This window comes from Paroedura picta, chromosome 2, assembly GCF_049243985.1.
Source record: "Paroedura picta isolate Pp20150507F chromosome 2, Ppicta_v3.0, whole genome shotgun sequence".
Lineage (NCBI taxonomy): Eukaryota > Metazoa > Chordata > Lepidosauria > Squamata > Gekkonidae > Paroedura > Paroedura picta.
The window spans coordinates 146643011-146661996 of record NC_135370.1 but is presented as its reverse complement, the minus strand read 5'-3'; the positions used below and the strand labels follow the sequence as shown (position 1 = coordinate 146661996).

Sequence of the window (18986 nt, the reverse complement as noted above, 5' to 3'; positions counted from 1 at the left end):
CAATGGTGGCAAACACTCAGGCTGAGTGGGAAACCTGGCCTCCCCAAGTGTGCCACGTTGTTTCTTTAAAATAATACCTCATTAACCTGGGTTTTTTTGTTTGTGCCATTACACAGTGGTGAGGAAGCTGTGGAAATAAGTTGAGATCAGAGAACTCCAGGTTGGGTCTGACCAATGTAGTATACAGTGGGACTATGACATCCTGCGAGTTTGATGTGATGCCTCTGTTGATACAACCCAAGACTGCATGTGCCTTCTTTACCACCACATCACAGCATCTGCTCATATTTAGCTTAAAGTCCACAACTACAGACAAGATGGAGATCTGGCCTGGACTCCTAATCCAATAAATTAATTCAATGACTTTCCATACCAAGCAACTGGCAGTGTGATCTCTGTGTGTACCACCCTGTACAGTGCCAGATATGTGCCAGGCATACGGAGGTGCCTTCTCAAAGACTGCCTTCTATTATGTAGGCACTTACCAGGGTAACATTTGTGGAGCAAAAACTTTATTTTGGAATGCAAAGGGGTTTTTTAATTAAAAGTTTTTTAAAAATCTAAATTTAAATATATGTTGATAGTGTCTGAACTGATTATTGCTATGAAGATGGAAAGTGAAGACAATAGAGGCAATGAGTATTTTATTTCTCAGGAGATCAGGAAATAACTTCAGCCCATGTTGAAGTGCATTTTGAAAGAAAGAGTTGCAATTTATATGCATGGGCACCATCCATGACTGGGATGTTATGAACATCTGTTTCTGAGTGTAATATATACTGTATGAACTAATCCTTAGAGGGATCCAGAAGCTGATCTACAAATGAGTTGTACTTGTTCAGGTGAACCCATGCTGTTTTGATTACAATGTGGCACATTCAGAGAGCATGTACAGCACCATAGCATAGGACAGGCAGAGCAAATAGCTTCAGATTAATCAAACATGTCAAGCCACAGATCAGAGGATAATCACTCCCTCGCACAGATTATGTTCCTGGGATCTGTCAAGGTGAGTCAGGAAGAGTACATAAGGAAGTGTTATTAAGTATTTCAGCACGTGTATTTCCATGGCATATGGGGGGAGGGGTCCAAATCTTTATGTAAGCAAATACAAAGGGAAAAATAATTAGCCTTGTATGTGACATTATCACCATTTGATTTATGATCTTGTGCAATTGTGGCTGAATGTACATGCATGAAACATCCCTAGAATCTTACTATTGATAACACTGAGAATTAATAGTCTGACAAACTATTGATAATTGCCAAATTGTGAATTGTCTGTGAGATTTTTTTATGCATACTTATAATTTTTTTTGAATTAATATTCCAGTATTTTCTAAATAATAGCAACTATTTCTTGGATTCAAATGATGGCAACTATTTCTTGGATCCAAAGCATCCTTTAAGCAGATTCCTTCTCTGTACTACAATATGCACTTTGATGTATTTGTGGAATAAAATGTTATTTTTGTTGAACTGTTTTAATTTATCAAAAATATATCCCATCAACAATAAAATCGACCTTCCATAAATATAGAGTAAAGTCACACCATCTTAATCACAGCAGTAACTTAGACTAGGTTATTTGTATTTAATTGTTTAGGGAGTTCTTGATACGAGGCCCTGTACCTAACAATATGAAGGTACAGTTGTGTACGGGGCATGTGTGTCAATCCAGGTGTCTCATTAGCATTGCAGAAGCAATAGCACGAAATAAGCCTCCTAGCTCTATGTACAGGCATCCTTTAAATGAGCTCAAGGACAATTAAGCTTAATTCTTCTAATGATGTCAAGGGAACCACTGCTTTTGTCAGGCAGCCATGTCCTGGGTCATCTTTGGACTAAATATCCTATACACACGGTTACATAAGAAATACAAATGTGGTCTTGAGCCAGAGTCTCTTAGCAGCCATAGAAATATTGGTTTCCTTCCAGTTTCTGTGAATCAAACTGCAGGGGTCCATTTCGTGAAGTGAGCCCTGCAGGATTCACACAGCTGTAGAGAGCAAGCAACAAATACCTAATCCAACTGAAACAATTCCTAAAGCCAGCAAAGCCAGTCCAGCCATGAAGCTTACTCTTCAAAACTCTTGTTTTCAGCTTTTAGTATTCTTGAATTATATTGATTACATGATTCTGCTTTCACTTTACTCAGGGAGTAACAACTAATAGGAGCCACTGCTTCTTTGTGTCTAGTTCTCTGAAAAACAAGAAAAGAGTCAATTGTCTGACATTAGTATGAGGAGGATGAATGGAAATAGGCTTTCTGTCTGTCTGTCTATCATCTATCTATCATCATCTGTCATCTTTGGATTTCTAGCCCACTGCTGCCAGTCAAAGCTGGCTTACAATCTAGTCATATACACCGGTTTACAACCTAGTCATTTAAACCATAAAAACTACAACACCCCAAAAATTGACACAATACCCGACAAGATTTCAGCAGAGAATAAACAAATTTGCCCTCTAACTCCGCAACCCTCTCCCTGACTAGAAAGACCCATGCTCCCAATGTTATTGCAACCCACAAATCCACTTGGTCTATTATTGGAGAAGGCTGGGTTTATAATCTGAACACCGCCCGCGGCGCCATGGGCACCGCGGACTAAATAAAAGAGTAAGGGCTTTAGGGGCGGGATGTGTCTGGGATGAGGAAGGGTCCGGATTGGACCCTTCCTCCAAACAGACCATCGGAGGGACTTGTACAGATTCCCCAACCCCATTCCCAAAATAATCACTTGCACTGAGTTCCTGTGCCACTCAGGGCCACTCCCCAAGCTACAGCACAGGTGTTCTAGTGGTGGTTGTCCCAGTGAAGAGTCTCTTGAGTAATGCTGAAGAGATACCCATAAAAGATACCCATACTCTGGTCCTTAAAAGGTTAGAATTACTGTTGCTTTTTTGGCTTGATCTTGTTTATGATTACACGGCAGTATTTTTCATTGAATCCATGTGACTAAAGTTTTTGTTTGGTCTCTCTGTCTTGAAGTATAATTCAGTGCACGTATAATGAATCTTTGCCAGGCCTGGAATGGAGTTGGAAAAGATTTAAATATGTCTGAACTATCACAGCAAAATACATAAATTCACATAGTAATTCTCATAACAGTCATGTTCTGTATGAAACTAATTCAATTTTGTGACATTTGGAAGACTTTTAACGCTAACCCTAGCCTTAACAGTTGGGGGGGGGGGGGAGGGGGTTGTGATTCTGACAGACCTCCTGTGGAAATAAAACTCAGATGAATACACATCAGATTTTACAGGTGCACAGAACATTCATTTGTAATGACTAATGGAACTTTTTTTTTGTCAAAACTGACATAATGTTGAAAGGAATGCCTTGTTTACATATGGTGCTGTAGTTTATTGACCAGTACCAAAATGTATGACCAAAAGGAGTTTTTGTACAGCCTGTTTTTGTTTTTTCTGGAATCGTTCTCTTTATCCCCCATGATCCCTTCAGCTTAGTTTGGACTACCTTGAAATGTATTATTTTTAGCATTATTTTTAAAAAAGAAAGTTCACCTTCAAATAAAGCATTTTGAAAGTTGAAAAAAAATGAACACACCAGGTATTAAAATTGACAGTGTTGTATTAAATTTCTAAAAAACAAAATTAAGTGCACTTACCATCACAAATGTCACATGTCATAACAGGGTAGGCTTTAATGACCTAGTGTCAAAAATAATACTGGATGCCAGATGGAATGGCAAGCAACAGGGAGGAAGGATGTCAGCTGGAGAGCACAGCTGGAATGATGTCATCACTCAGCACCAAACACACAGCTGGCTGTAAATTGGGCATGAAGGATTCAGAGGGGGAAGGAAAACCTAGGCAGAGCAGCAACAGTAGCTGTGGCTACATCAGATACATTGGACATCCTTGGCATCATGCATTTCTCTTTTGCTGTTGGGCAAATCTGAAAGCAGGCATGCAAACTATACATGCTGGTTAATCCCCATAACTGAGTATATCAAATAGTCCTGTACCAGCCATACTTGCAGCAGCTATTCGGTTTAATTTCTGAAGGGGTTGTTGGGGGGTATTTTTGGGGTTTTGGTTAATTTTTTAGTTAATACACAAGTCTGTCTTCTACTGAGACAAACCACTAGCCAGTTGTGTCTGTTTTTATTAGGAGCTGCTTTCCAGGGTTTCAGATCTTTCACATTATCTGCCACCGGATTGTTGAAAAGTGGAGGTGCTAGGAAGTGAACCTGGGAACCTGTTTCACTTGCAAAACAGATGCTCTAACAATGATTCACGCTATCTCCTTGTAGGAAAATTCCGAACCAGAAATCCAGAAGAAACAAAGAATGGGAACACTTCTGCCAAGTGCTTTTTGTATACATCCCTCAACACACACATACACATACACATGCACACACATTTATTTATTTATGTATTTATGTATCTATCTGTCTGTCTGTCTGTCTGTCTGTCTGTCTATCTATCTATCTATCTATCTATCTATCTATCTATCTATCTATCTATCTATCTATCTATCTATTTATTTATATTAGTTTTTGTTAACGGCTGTTCCCAGATCAACCGCCTCGTGTCGGTTTACACTCATCATAAAAATCAGTAATACAATAAAATTACAATAAGACACTAGCAACAAGATCTTGTCACCTCCTCACTCCCATACATACCTGGCAACAACCCTTACCACTGCTCTAATCACTACCCCAGGTGGGTACTACTGCCCAGATGTCCATCAGAAGGCCTAAGCAGGGAGGGACCCAATCTTCCTGATCTGGCCTCAACCAAATGCTTGGCAGGAGAGCTCCATCTTACAGGCCCTGAGGATCTATGAGAGCTCTGTCAGGGGCCTCAGCTCTTCTGGGAATGCATTCCACCAGGTTGGGGCCAGGTCTGAAAAGGCCCTGGCCTTGGTCAAGGCCAAGTGTGCCCCCTGAGGGCTGGGAACAACCAACAGATTCAAACCTGCAGAGAGAAGAGCTCTACAGAGAGCAGAGAGTGACTGAATGGTTCGAGCAGAGTCGCCTGAAACTCAACCCCTCCAAGACGGAGGTCCTGTGGCTGGGAGGCAGAGGGCAGGACCAGGCAGCGCGCTTACTCACCCTGGCAGGAGCGCAACTTACCATCGCGCCCCAGACCAGGAATCTGGGGGTGACCGTTGATCCCCCCCTGACTATGGAGGCTCAGGTCAAGAGAGTAGCAGGTCAGGCGTTTTTCTATCTTCGCCAGGCCCGACTACTAGCGCCCTACCTGTTCCCTGACCACTTGGCTACAGTGATCCATGCGACAGTCACCTCCAGAATAGATTTCTGTAACTCGCTCTACGCCGGCCTACCCTTGTCTCTGATCCGGAAACTCCAGCTAGTGCAAAACGCAGCTGCTCGGGTCCTCACTGGTACACCTTGGAGGGCCCGTATTCAGCCTGTGCTGAGGCAGCTGCATTGGTTGCCAACTGCTGCCCAGATCAGGTTCAAGGTTCTGGTTTTGACCTTTAAGGCTATACGTGGCTTGGGACTGCACCATTTTTTTAATTACTCAAAGCAGAAAATGGAGGGGAGAGGGGGGGTGCAAGGGTGAGACAAAGCTGTCAAGACTATCACATGTTTCCCCCTCCATAAAGTCTTATCCCTGATCACTCACTTGTTGCTCACCAGTGGTTCATGCAATTTAGGGTGGTAAATCCAGTTTCCTGGATTTCCAAAATTGCAAGTTAAAAATGGCCAAATCGTGACCCAGCTACTGGACAGCCTTGGTATGTTGGCAATGTCATGTGGAGGGGGCTATATATGCCACCAACATGCCAAGGCTGTCCAGGAACATTTTCCTTGTGCAGAAATGGCCTTTGTTTCTCTTCACTTAAATTTGTCAGAGTCATCAGCCTCTAAGGTAATGTACTTCAGCAAGTCACTGTGTTTGTTTAACACACTGAAGGGGGGGAAGATAGATCTAGGTATTTGGCTCTTGGTAGCACTTGCCTTGAGAACATCATCAGGTGTGAGTGCTGTGGGGTGGGAGTGCTGAGGAGACATTTTGGAAAACTCAATGTCATAATGCATTTTAGAGCAGACATGGTAAATCTATTCATCATAAAATGAAGACCACCGCTGTGTTTGCAGAGTAGAAAGCCAGGCTTTCTTTTCTGGATAATAAATGATCACAGCGTTGGAAGTGAGTCAGACTTGCCAGAAGACAAACTATCTTTCATTCCAGATTTCTGGATTCACCTGTACATATTCAGGTGCTCAGCAGAAATGAGTTTTGTCTTCAAGGCTGAAAGACCCTTTAGTTTAAATTAGGGGCATTTCACTGGACTTCCCCGAGAAAGTAAAATAAATTTGCTAGTGGTTACAAGTTGTAAAAAGCTGTTAAAATACACAAGTTCTGCCTCATTTCCAGTGAAATGCTGTGACTTAAGAACACTCGTTTATTGTTACCCAGTATGTTGCCAGACTGTCCAGGTACGTGTAACTGGATATCCTTTGGTATTGCTCTAAGCATTTCATTATCATTTACGGGTTGTTTCGAAGGACAAGGAGGAAAAAATCTCAGTGTCCCTGGAGAGAAGTGCTAACTAACTTTCAGCAATGCACCACAGCTGAATGCATTAAAAAAAGACACAGAGAAAGAATAAATGGATTCCGTTTGACCTTTGACTTAGGAGGGCCATTCTGGTTTTCCATTACTGGGGAAACGGGTTCCCTTAAATGACAGCACATCAGAGGTGAGATGTGTAAAATAAGCTGTTATGTAATGAAACATGAAGAGACATACATGAAGTACGAAAAGCTTGACTAGGCAAGTCAGGCTGTGTCAACAATGCATTAAAGATGTCTCTCATAATCCACCTTGAACACTTATACTCAGATTGCAGTAGCCTGACTGCATATTAGTTATTTAGTAAGCAGAGTGAAGTCTTGCAGTCCATTACCAGCACATTACACTGATATGAATTATGAAAGGGCTTGTGGTTAGAGCAAGGGCCCTTTACTATTACTAAATTCTCGCCTTCAGGTTTTGTTTTTTTAAATTGCTGAATATATTTTATGGTCATCCTTTGACTACCATTCTAACAAGTTCCAATTCTTTCATGAGGGACAGAGACTATGTAAATAATATAAAATACTGAATATCTAGTTTTCTAAGTGTGATGGTCTCATGCTTCATGTAGGAAGCTCAGGGCACTGTTGGAAAGTTATTTATTTAGAAGATATTTTTGTCTTACTGTTTGGCACCAAGTTCTCCCAAAAGAGAACTCCCAAACTTCAAAGACAAAACCAAGAATTGAATACAACTAACAGAATACTAAATTCTAAAGGATAACTGCATTCTAAAAGCCATAAATATAAGGTGTGCAATTGGCCAACAATAGGTAAAAACCATCAAAATATATTCTACATAAACAGACAAGCCAGTCTTCCTGAACTTTGTTCAGTTTGTTTGGGAAATATCCATGGATTTTAAATGTGTTTAATTAGTAAATTAATGGTAACTGTGCATTTTCCTTGGAACTTTAATTTTTCTAAACTGGGCCCAGAAATCTGACAGCATAAGGAGAGTGGATTTTGCTGGCTTTCCCCTTCCCCCTGGCAATCTTTTCTAGTCCCTGAACACAGAACTCATGTAGGCTAGGGGGCTGTCATGAGGAAATCACAGGGGCGGGGCAGGTGAAATCACTTCCTCCTGTCTTTTCTGAAAGTGTGGCTCCACTAGCAGAAGAGGGGAAAAGATTTACTGAGTTATCATCTCTTAGGATGATATGGTGCTTTTTTTTCTAGGATGGCTGAGGCCAGGATAAGGTCTCAGTGTTACCATCAGAGGATCCCCCCCCCCCAATGTCTGATTAGATCTGGTCCCTCGCTCACAGGGAAAGAGAACTTGACCCATGGGCTGAATGGGAGGAGAGTGGGAGATTAGAGCTCTTATAGGAATGGATCACCATCGGGTTGTTATGTATTTTAGGGTCTTTATTACAATACAAAAATGTTTATTGTATATAGCCAAAGGCCATTACAAAGCAAGGGGTCTTTATTGTATTTTATTACTGTTGTGAACCACCGCAAGACCTTCTGGAGAGCGGGGTATAAAAATTTAAAAATAAATAAATAAAATTTTAAAAGGGGACCACTGTCTTTCCACCATTCCATGGCTAATAATAGCATAGGTGGTTCTATTTGCAGCTGCAAATTGCACAATGGATAAACTTCCTATAATCCCAACTTAAATCTGTCCACAAGGCAGCTTTCCCCCCCTTTTAAGTTTCAAAGCAGCTTCACATCTGGTTGGCCTTCATACATAATAAATATCAATTCATAGCTTACAGCAGTGGTTCTCAACTTGGGAGTTGGGTCCACTTTGGTGGTTGAATGACCCTTTCACAGGGGTCGCAGCAGGGCAAGCAGCTTGGCCAGAGAGATGCCACCCACACAACAGCTTTGTTGGGTAGATCAAGATAGAGCATTTGTCTGTCTGGAGCAGTGGAAAAGAGTGAGATAAGCATGGTGGGAAAAGAAAATGAGAAACCCCAGGAAAAAAAAAACAATTTGTATGCAATCATGAACAATGGATCTTCATACGATTGGTCAGTTTCGGTTTAATTTGTGTGAAAGAACACTTGCATAATTTTATGGTTGGGGGTCACCACAACATGAGGAACTGTATTAAAGGGGTCATGGCATTAGGAAGGTTGAGAACCACTGGCTTACAGTGAATTGTCAGCTCAGCCAGTGTTGTATAGTATACTGGTCATCTTGTAAAAAGCATCAGAAAAGGGTGGGCAAGAAAGGAAGTGTTAGATTCTCACCATAGGTAGGCAGAAAAGTGAGGGCCACCTCCCTGCCTCATAGGGGTAAGGAGAGTGGTCCTGTATCCCTCTGTCTCCCTGTAGCATGGAGGGGGGGGTGATGATGGCAAGTAGCACTTCCTTGGAGCATGGAGAATGGAGAGGGCAGTAGGCAGGGTGCCTCAAGTGCTGTGACCAGTCCTCGTCACAAGGGAAGTGCTCAGACGCCTATAGCTCATACTTCATCAGCATGTTGAGTTTGGTGGATGGACAATGTGTGTGTTCCCATTCACTACTCCACTATATATAGAGTAGAGAATGCTAAACTAGATCATACATCTCAGGAATATATGAATTTTAAAAATGCTGACTATCCATACTGGATAGTCATACATATTTTGTACTAATGTACCTTAAGGACTGCCTTAAGGAGAACCAGCTTTGTGTAGTGGTTAGGAGCGCCAATTTCTAATCTGGTGAGCTGGGTTTGATTCTCCACTCCTTCTCCTCCACATGCAGCCAGCTGGATGACCTGGGGCTCCCACAGCACTGATAGAGCTGTTCTGACTGAGCAGTACTGTCAGGGCTCTCTTAGCCCCACCTACCTCACAGGGTGTCTGTTGTGGGGAGAGGAAAGGGAACGTGGTTGTAAGCCACTTTGAACATTTATGCACTGGGAACTTCACTGCCCCAGCTCTCACACAGGAGTACAAATCGGGGAGGATAAGGTGCACCGGGCCAAATGTTTCCCCCGTGTGGGTGCAGGAAGAGGTGGGGCAACCTGCCACAATTAAAACTCTACCCTGCAGCCTGGCATGAAACCTCCAGTGCATAAATGGTCTTTGAGACTCCTTCAGGCAGCATATAAGAACTAACTCTTCTTTTCCCATACAAATTTCCCTGCTCACTCCATTTCCCTTCAGAGGCCCTGCTTTGGTTGCCCTGCTATCTGAGATGTGAGAAAAGACCTCTATTGTGGCACTAAAACTGTGGAACTCACTTTGCAGGGAGTTCCATCTGTCGCCCTCTATTGTCATCTTTCACCAGCGGGTGAAGATTTTTTTGTTTCTTTAGCATACCTCAGGGTCAATTATTGCCCCCCCTCCTACTGATAGTCATGTATTTTTCAATGGCTTTTATATTTTAAATGTATTTTAAATTGTTTAAATGGTTTGTTAAATATTTGCCAATTTGTGGACCCTGATTATATGGAAAGGGGTGTGTGGGTATGGGTGTGCACACCAGATTTGTTCCCTTGGTTGTACTATGTGTCCTTCTGATTGATGTTTTCCCACACAGATGTGAATGACTACAACTATCTAGCTACATCCATACGAAGGAATGCAAATTACATATAATCCTATTGTTTTTCTTTTTTAAAAGCCCGGCTGTCTCAGGTGCTCTGACTTTCCATTGTGTTACTACCATTAATCCCCTTGATTGTCCTCAGACTTGTTAACCTCAGCAGTCCAGCATGCTAACTGCCACTATCAAATGCACATTTGTTTTCATTATACATCTGTTATTTCCAGCCAAGCAAGTTATTTAAGTTATTACAAAGCAATCTAACTTTGTTTAATTCTCTTGTGTATGGTGGGCAGATTTTTATGAATAGGACTGTTAATTAAGAGGGTTTTTTTTTTAAAAAAAAAAGATAATATATTCTTTTTCCAGGTTGACTTCAGGGGAATGATGTAAAGAATCAAGATAAAAGTATGTGTCAATCTACAACTGGCATAATTAGTCTCCACTGAGCGTGAAGGTGCCTTTGCAAAATGCCCCCCCCCCCATTTTCTCTTAACATGGAACATAATCCAAGCTTAACATGCTCCCATTGTAATAAATAGATTTTAAAGAAACTTATATTTGTCTGATCCTTCAGGTCTCTTATGTTCATATGATTCAGCCAGTATTCCTTTTAGTTAAGTTTCTTATTTTCCTTAATGGCCAGTCAGATGCACTGGAAGATCCACAAGGGGGGGGGGGAGGCATAGAAGTCAAACCATTTCTCTGCTGTTGCCCCCACCCCCTAGGTTTCTGGCCCTATGTCTTTTTGCTGTAGTTGAATAACCAAAGGTAATGGTCAAAACTGAATCCTGCAGAGCAGATCAGAAAGGCCAGGCCCCTAAAGAACATGGGGCCCTTGATTTTTGATGGGGTCCAATTTTCTCTTGTTAACCAAGTTAAGAGCCTAGAGGTGATTCTGGATCCAGCCTTATTGTTGTAGAAGCAAGCACCTGGAGCTACAAAGTTGTTGTTCTCCAAACTGGAAAGAACTTGAATAATGCCCTCTATCTGACTTAGCGGACTTGGCCATGTAAATTCATGCTATGGTTACCTCAAAGCTAGACTACAGTAATGCACTCCTATAATAATGCACTCTGCATAGATCTACACTTAAAGACAACTCAGAAAATAGGATGCTAAGAAGAGTCTGCATGTCAGTCCCACTCTGTAGATACCTCATGGGTTACGATTAGGTACCAGGCTCAAGTAAAAGTTCTAAATATCACCCAAAACACCCTTAATAGCTTTGGACTCTATACCTGCAAGATCACTTCTCCTCCTATAAAGGTAAAGGTATCCCCTGTGCAAGCACCGAGTCATGTCTGACCCTTGGGGTGACGCCCTCTAGCGTTTTCATGGCAGACTCAATACGGGGTGGTTTGCCAGTGCCTTCCCCAGTCATGACCATTTACCCCCCAGCAAGCTGGGTACTCATTTTACCGACCTCGGAAGGATGGAAGGCTGAGTCAACCTTGAGCCGGCTGCTGGGATTGAACTCACAGCCTCATGGGCAAAGCTTTCAGACGGCTGCCTTACCACTCTGCGCCACAAGAGGCTCTTTCTCCTCCTATATACTGCTGCAAAAACTTCAGTCCTCAGATCCTTCAGTCCTCAAAAACTTCAGTCCTTCAGTCCTCATTCATAGAGTGGTTAAGGTACCACTCTATGAATAAGTATGATTGGCAACTGGTCATGCACAATCTCTGTGGTGGCTGCCACATTATGAAATGTCTGTCTATTAAAAAGAACCCCAGAATGTATTTCTGTCATTTCATGAAATGTGCAAAAGATAATTGTTCAGGAGGGCATTCTAGCAGAGTAGCTCTGTGAGCTGTATTGCAATGGAAGCATCAGAAATTTCCTCCACTGGGAATAATGTGAGTTTTTTTCCTTCTATTTCTTAAATCCTAGCCCCTCTGCCTTATGTTGTTTTATTGGGACTCGTGCTGTTAGATGCCAAAGTTGTTATCATATTTTGTAATCCACTTGCTGATTGATTGAATATATTTTGTTTTACTAGGCATTTGCTGCTAGATTCAAATACTGTTACAATTCTGCAATTGGTTTATTGATTGTCTGAATAGTTCTGTCATACTCATAATCTGCCATCGGTTTTAGTGAGAAGGATAGATGATAAGTGAGGGCAATTCTGCACATTTAAAAAAATACCATTATGCCTGCAAAATGGCATGATGTTAAAAATACAGCGATCCATGCAATGCTCACTGCCAGGCTAGACTTCTGTAACTCGCTCTACGTGGGCTTTGATCTGGAAATTACAACTGGTACAGAATGCAGCTGCTAGGGTGCTCACTAGATCATCCTGGAGGACCCACGTCCAGCCTCTACTGAGGCAACTGCATTGGCTACCAGTCTGTTTCCAGATCAAGTTCAAGGTTTTGGTTTTGACTTTTAAGGCTATACGCAGATTGGGTCCTACCTACCTGCAGGACCGCTTATCTCCTTATGCCGCCCACAGGGCAATTTGCTCTGTGGTTATGAATCTGCTGATGGTCCCAGGGCCCCGGAAGCTTGTCTAGCCTTGACCAGGGTCAGGGCTTTTCAGCCCTGGCCCCTACCTGGTGGAATGAGCTCCCTGAAGAGCTGCCGGCCCTGTTGGAGCTCTCAAGGTTCTGCAGGGCCTGCACAATGGAGCTTTTCCACTAGGCGTTTGGTTGAGGCTGGGCACGATGAGTACCAGGGAATTTCATATTCTCCCCCCCCCCCACCTTGGTTCTTGGGTATTAGACCATATAGAACCACCCTGTTGTAGTCCATACCCCTAGCCACTCCAGCCCACCAAGTCAACTGTGTTGGAGGCTTGGGTATCAGGAACTTAGGTTTCAGTAGCATTGGTGAGACCATTCCTTAGACTTAATCCACATGACTCCAAAGAGCAGGTGAAGGATAAAAAGTCTTTATTGAATGTATTCACAAGCATAGCAGGATGAAAATTGACAGAGGCACAGAGTAAGGATATAGCCAGCCTTTTATAGTACACGGGCAGGGGAAAAGGGGTTCACATCAGAAGTGCCTTTGAACTTTTTAGGTGCAAATCCTGGAGAGACCTAGTCTAATCTTTCCCTGGATGGCAGGAAGTATCTCACTGGCCCTGTGTCTTTCCCCTGAGAACCAAGGCCATATGCTGATAAGACAGAGCTCCCTGCTGTGAGGGGAGCAGAGGTAGTTGGAGAGCCGACAGGCTGTACATTTCAAAGGAATGCAAAAATGGGGAGGGGGGATTGAGCCTGAAGAAAGCAGCCACCTGGAGCTGAAGCCAAACCTCCCTGGCAATCCACATATGACACTGGGGAGATCTTTTAGTTATACCACTCTCTTGTTTTATTGTATTTCAGTGTTAGGTATATTTTATTGGGGTAATATTTGGGGATGTTATTGTTGTAAGATTTTATGTTACCATGGTTTATATATATGCTGGAAATCGCTGGGAGCCAGTTCGCTGGGAGCAGCAGCCTAGAAATCAAATAATAAATAAATAAATAAATAAATAAATAAATAAATAAATAAATAAATAAATAAATAAATAATCACACCTCCAGCCATTCCTCACCTTCTCTTATCAACGCTTGCAGTGTTTCCACTTGTTCCCGATATTGAGCAGAATTTCAGCATGTACCCTCAATCACAGAATTTAGCTAGGCATTAACACACTCATAGAGCCCCCACTCGCTTTTCCATTATTGGGGGAGGCTGGAATTCTGCATTAATTGCAGTGTAAGGAGAGGAGGGATGATTGCAAATCCCATTGCTAAGCTCTTATGAATCTCTTCTGTCCTACATACATGTGATTGTGGGTTTCTGTTATTCCACACTGTGCTACAGGGTACTTTTCACAGCAGCTGCTATGCTGGCTCTTGTTCTAAGGACTTTGGGAAAAAGGACTGTTGGGAATAGTGATAACATTTTTCTGTTGTGAGTTTGGCTTAAAATTCTGAATTTTGCAACTCATCTGCTATTCAATTTAGCATATTGTCAAAAGAATGTTATGAATGTAAGATGATTTTAAATGAATCACAATTTTGTAGCAGTTCCTGATTAGCAGTTCCATAACCAGTACACGTCTGGCAAATGAAATGTTTTGTTTTTCCACATTTTACCAAGCAAGCAAACAAAAATAAATAGACTGATTTTTAAAAAATGAGGTGAAATCATTCTCAGTATATGAGGAAGTGTTATCAATATGAAACATAAGTAGTAATCTAATTGTTTCTCAATTTTAACACCACTCTGAGTCCCACTTTGTGGTGGAGGGGTGGTATATAAAAATAACACAGGTGGCTAAAGTATTACTGGGAGGAGTAACATTATACCATTAACAATAAATTTTGAAGCTGGGTAGTAGGGCTGACGCACTAGAAGAATACAAGCTTTTGTCAGTGTTACAGATGATAGAAATGGATGGAAACCATGAATGACAAGGAAGAGAGTGGAACAGCAGTGATACATTTCCTTGTTTGTGTTATCCAGGAGGCATCTGTGAGCCAGCTTCCACACACTATTGATGTGGGTATTGTTTGGTGCTTGATTCTCATCCATCTTTCCCCATCACGAAAAAAACCGTGAAAGTGAATGAGAACCGTCCCTTTCTATGGTAGTTTAATATTATAACCAGCCCTGTGTAGATAGGAACTTTGCGAATACATGTCAGTATATTACAGTTCATATTCAAGAACCTGCATGGAGTGGAGGAGACTGCTCATACAAGTCTGTAGCCTGTGGCATATGCAATCTATATTCCAAATCCTGGTCAGACATACCTGCTGAATTATGTTGATATTGAAACCAAATTTCAAAAATGAACAAAAACAGGCACTATGTCATCAGTCACAAATTGACCATTGAGGTTCAAGCAGAAGAAACCAAAATTGGTTTGTTCTACTTTGGCTACCTCATGAGAAAGAAGGACTCCCTGGAGAAGAGCCTAATGCTGGGAGCGATTGAGGCAAAAGAAGAAGGGGACGACAGAGAATGAGGTGGCTGGATGGAGTCACTGAAGCAGTCGGTACAAACTTAAATGGACTCCGGGGAATGGTAGAGGACAGGAAGGCCTGGAGGATCATTGTCCATGGGATCGCGATGGGTCGGACACAACTTTGCATCTAACAACAACAACAAAGTAGTTGATTTGTTGATTTGCTAGTAGATTTGTGTCGGTCAGGAGGAAAATAATGTACAAGCAGATATAGAAAGGTTGGAAGGGAGAGTCCTGGAGATTAGGTGGGTATTTAAAGGAAAGATGGGCCTTTTCTGAGATGATGGCCCAGGTGAGGAACTCCCTCATGAGGGTTGTTTGACTGGCTCAGGCTTTTTAATCCTTTAGTCTGCAGATGACGTCTTGTTTACCTGAGCTGTTGGTTCTCAGTACTTTCATTCTGACAGCAGTGCTTGGTTTTATTATTGTATTAGTCCTGTTGATTTGTTAACTAGGGCAGAGTCTGCACTTACGTTGTTTATTCCATTGTCAATCCTGTTGAATTCAGATCGCTTTGAACTCGGGTCTTCCTCTTCTCCCCCTCCCCATTGAAACAGGAAAGCCTTCTGTACGGATCAGAAGAGGGGGGGGCAAATGGAGACTCTTTCTTTGTTTTCTTGAAGGGGGGGAGAGGATCAAAGAAGTCAGAGGAGGGAGGAAAAAATCCTTTATTTTCTTGAAGGTGGGGGGGGGGGAACGAAGAAGGCACACACACCCAAAAAAAATTCAAGGCCGACAGAGAGAAATTAGGGGCTTCTCCTTTGAGGCAGGCTTGTCACATGACCACCTGTAGCCAATCACGGGTCCTCTACCACGGAGGAGAGCTCTGATTCAAAACAATGTGATTTTATAATATATTCAGGCTTAAAAGCAGTCTGAGATATCGCACAATAAAGGTAGGGTCACTCCGGATCAATCCTTCTTGCTGCAGAAGGAAATTTTAAATCGCCCCAAATCCAAACGGAAATCGCATTCTGTGTAGAGGGCAGGGACTGAATCGACCTGGGGTTGGAATAAAAGCTCTGTGCAGTTTACACCTAAATCTGAGAGCTCTTGTTCCAATAGCTTTTGACTAGTTACCACCAGCAGTTCTGACTTCTTTTCAATTTGCTGCTTTCCTTTCCTTTTTTATGGTTATTTATAGATTTATTATAAACTGTCTTGAGAACTGCCATTGGTAGAATGACTGGATAGGTTTTTGTTAATAAAATAAATAAAATGACAGCAACTCCACACGATGTATTATTTACCTCAATGAAATACAGGTTTATTATTCTGCATTTTGGATTGAACAACCTAAACATTCCTTTAAGATAAAGGTACTAACTAATGAAAAGCCAACGTATAGTAGTTATTCCCATAAATTGCCATTTTCTATTTAATCACTTCTGACATTAATTTGACTTGTATATTTTGAACTTTTTTAAACATCAGAAATGAAGTTCTAGGTAGATATTTCTTCTACCTTCATCCACTAGGTGACAGTACAACCCTTTTACCTTTTCTATAGTAGGCAAAGGTAATGCAAGTCAAAAAGGTAACACTGAACAAAAGCGTGTTGAATGTGTTCTGTCCAGTTAAATAAATATTATGTAATATGTGTATGGAAATTATCCTTAGCTTTCATATGACTCTGGAGAAATATTTCTCTTGAAACATTTGCTCGATGATTCATGCAGTAGATCTTCAAAACAAAGCCCTTTCCCCCCCCAAAAAAGACCATTTCTGAACCATTGTAATTGCAGAGAAATAGCAAAACGGCAAATAATGGGATATAATAATGGACAGGAGCAATGCTTAAGGTAAGAAATGCTTCTGAGACCAAAGGTAAATAATAGAACTCTTTGTAAAAATCCAAACACAGTATACTTTTAAAGCAAAACTGGAATGTGATTATCTTTTAATCCCTCATTTTAAAAATGGGGGGTTTCAATTGAAAAGTAATTGTATAATGTTAAGTACCTAAGTAGTATAATTTATTTATTTAAACTATTTTGGTGAAAATGTAGTTAACTTTGTTTGCTTGGAAGGTTTATGAAGCAGTTAGACTTTGTAAAAACTTTCCATAACTTTGTATGTTGATGCTGTTAATTGTTTGTGTGTGTTTGTGTGTTTTATTGGGTTAACATAATACTGTAGATTAAGGATTTATTCCTGCAAAATAAGAGGCTGGATCCCATGTTCAGCTAAAGGTGGAGCTTTCCAGCAGTAGAAAAGCATCTTGGCTTGCACTGATAAAACCTCTTGTGTGGAAGAAGGCTCCGGCATCAGTGGAACAGGGTGCCACCCACTATATTTTACTTGCCGCTATAAATAGAAAATAGGGTTACTCACCCTGTAAAGGATTATGAATGCATAAAGTCATAGTATGTAATATGACAAACTGCTCAGAGTCTGAGAGTATTTATATTACAGACTGGTAAAATAATAACTATTGTCAATTATGTGAAGTTACAGAGATTGAAAAAGCAGCACAAAAATATTAAGAGGGTTGGGATGTTGTTGTTTTATACCATCAGTTTAGCATTTTGTACATATTCCAGTTCTTCTAGAAATTTAATTTAGAATATTATTTTCTTTATACAATGGTATGCTTCATATTTTAAAATTATAATTTTATTACCATCATAGTAGTAATTAAAAAAAAAGTATTGTAGCTAACCACTACACAGTACATCTTGTGCAGTTTCTTGGTGAATTTGAAAATCCTTCCTTTCTTTTCAGAATGCAATTGCTGGGTCTCCTTTTAGGAAGGAGAGAACACTGTGGGGAAAATTAGACTCACACACCCTTGCCTCCTCCTTCTGTCTTTTTTGCTCAAAAAGGAGCAAGATGCTCTTACCAAATTTGGCTTTAAGGTTTCCCCCAGTGGAAGTAAATACATCTCAGGAGTGGCATTTTCCAGTAGCAAAAAATGTAGGTAAGCATAGGATATACTCTGTCCATACAGTCTTCCCAAAAGGAGCACAGGCAATTGGATTGGGAATTTTTTAATGATATCTTTTAACAAGCTCATGAAACTAAATGTAATGTGGGACTACACGCACACTCTGGCAGACAGCTGGATGTGTGCACACATAGCATACCTGCGCTCATGTCCAACACCAAATATAAATCACACGTTCAGTTTCAGGGGGTGTAATGATAAGCCACGCGACAATATAACGCCCAGGTGCTTTCCATGGTATTTTTGGTTCAACATATGGCTTACATTAACTGAACTTCAGGTGAGCAGTACAGTGTGTCCCCTTTGTAGCTTTGCGGAGTAGTCTTGTAAGTTTCCTGTTTACAGACAACAGCATCATTTCTTTTTTATAGGGAATGAATAACCCCTTGCTCCATTGAGATAGTCAACCCTTAAAACACACACACACATACACATATCAGGATGAGGTTCTTTCTAGTGTTAGAAGGAGAACTACTTTAACATTACAGTCCTCAGCAGGATTGTACCCTCCTAAGGCTGCCAAGGATATGACTCTGATTAGGTTTGCACTGTATAACTCCCCCCCCCAAAAAAATCGAAGTGATGTAATAAACCGTAAAATGAACAGTGTGAGGAAATGCTGTCATTTCTTTCCTTGCACACCTGTCAGCATTGACTAGCTGGTTATGTCACATAGCCACAGTCCCACCGCCATTCAGTAGCAGGATATTAAATGAAAATAAATAACAGTTTTCAAAGAGAAGAAAAATACTTCAACTCATGGCAACCAAACAATGCTGAATAAATGTGATAGCCCCTCAACAGAGGCACAGGCTTAACACACAGCAAAGGAATTACAGCTATGACACATTGGCCAGAAAGGAAGACAGGCTTTGTTAAAATGTTCCCTCATTTTTCATAGATGTTTATTGCAATCCTAACCAGTTTTACACACTTCTAAGACATTAAATTGCTGTTGAATAACTGGGATAAAATTATGAACATGCTGCTTA

At 41.2% G+C, this 18986-nt stretch overlaps 1 protein-coding gene across 4 annotated transcripts in view; it reads left to right on the top strand.

Annotated features, from left to right (window-relative positions):
• Window positions 1–18986, top strand: part of SLC25A21 (solute carrier family 25 member 21) — a 365160-nt gene that overhangs the window by 139428 nt on the left and 206746 nt on the right. Inside the window, exon 1 of one of the 4 annotated variants that reach the window (XM_077323152.1) lies at window positions 16717–16849. The exons of the other annotated variants lie outside the window; for them this stretch is intronic. The gene's annotated coding sequence lies outside the window, so the exon portion shown is untranslated. Of the gene's footprint in view, window positions 1–16716; window positions 16850–18986 lie in introns of those variants that run through there. 4 annotated transcript variants of the gene reach the window in all.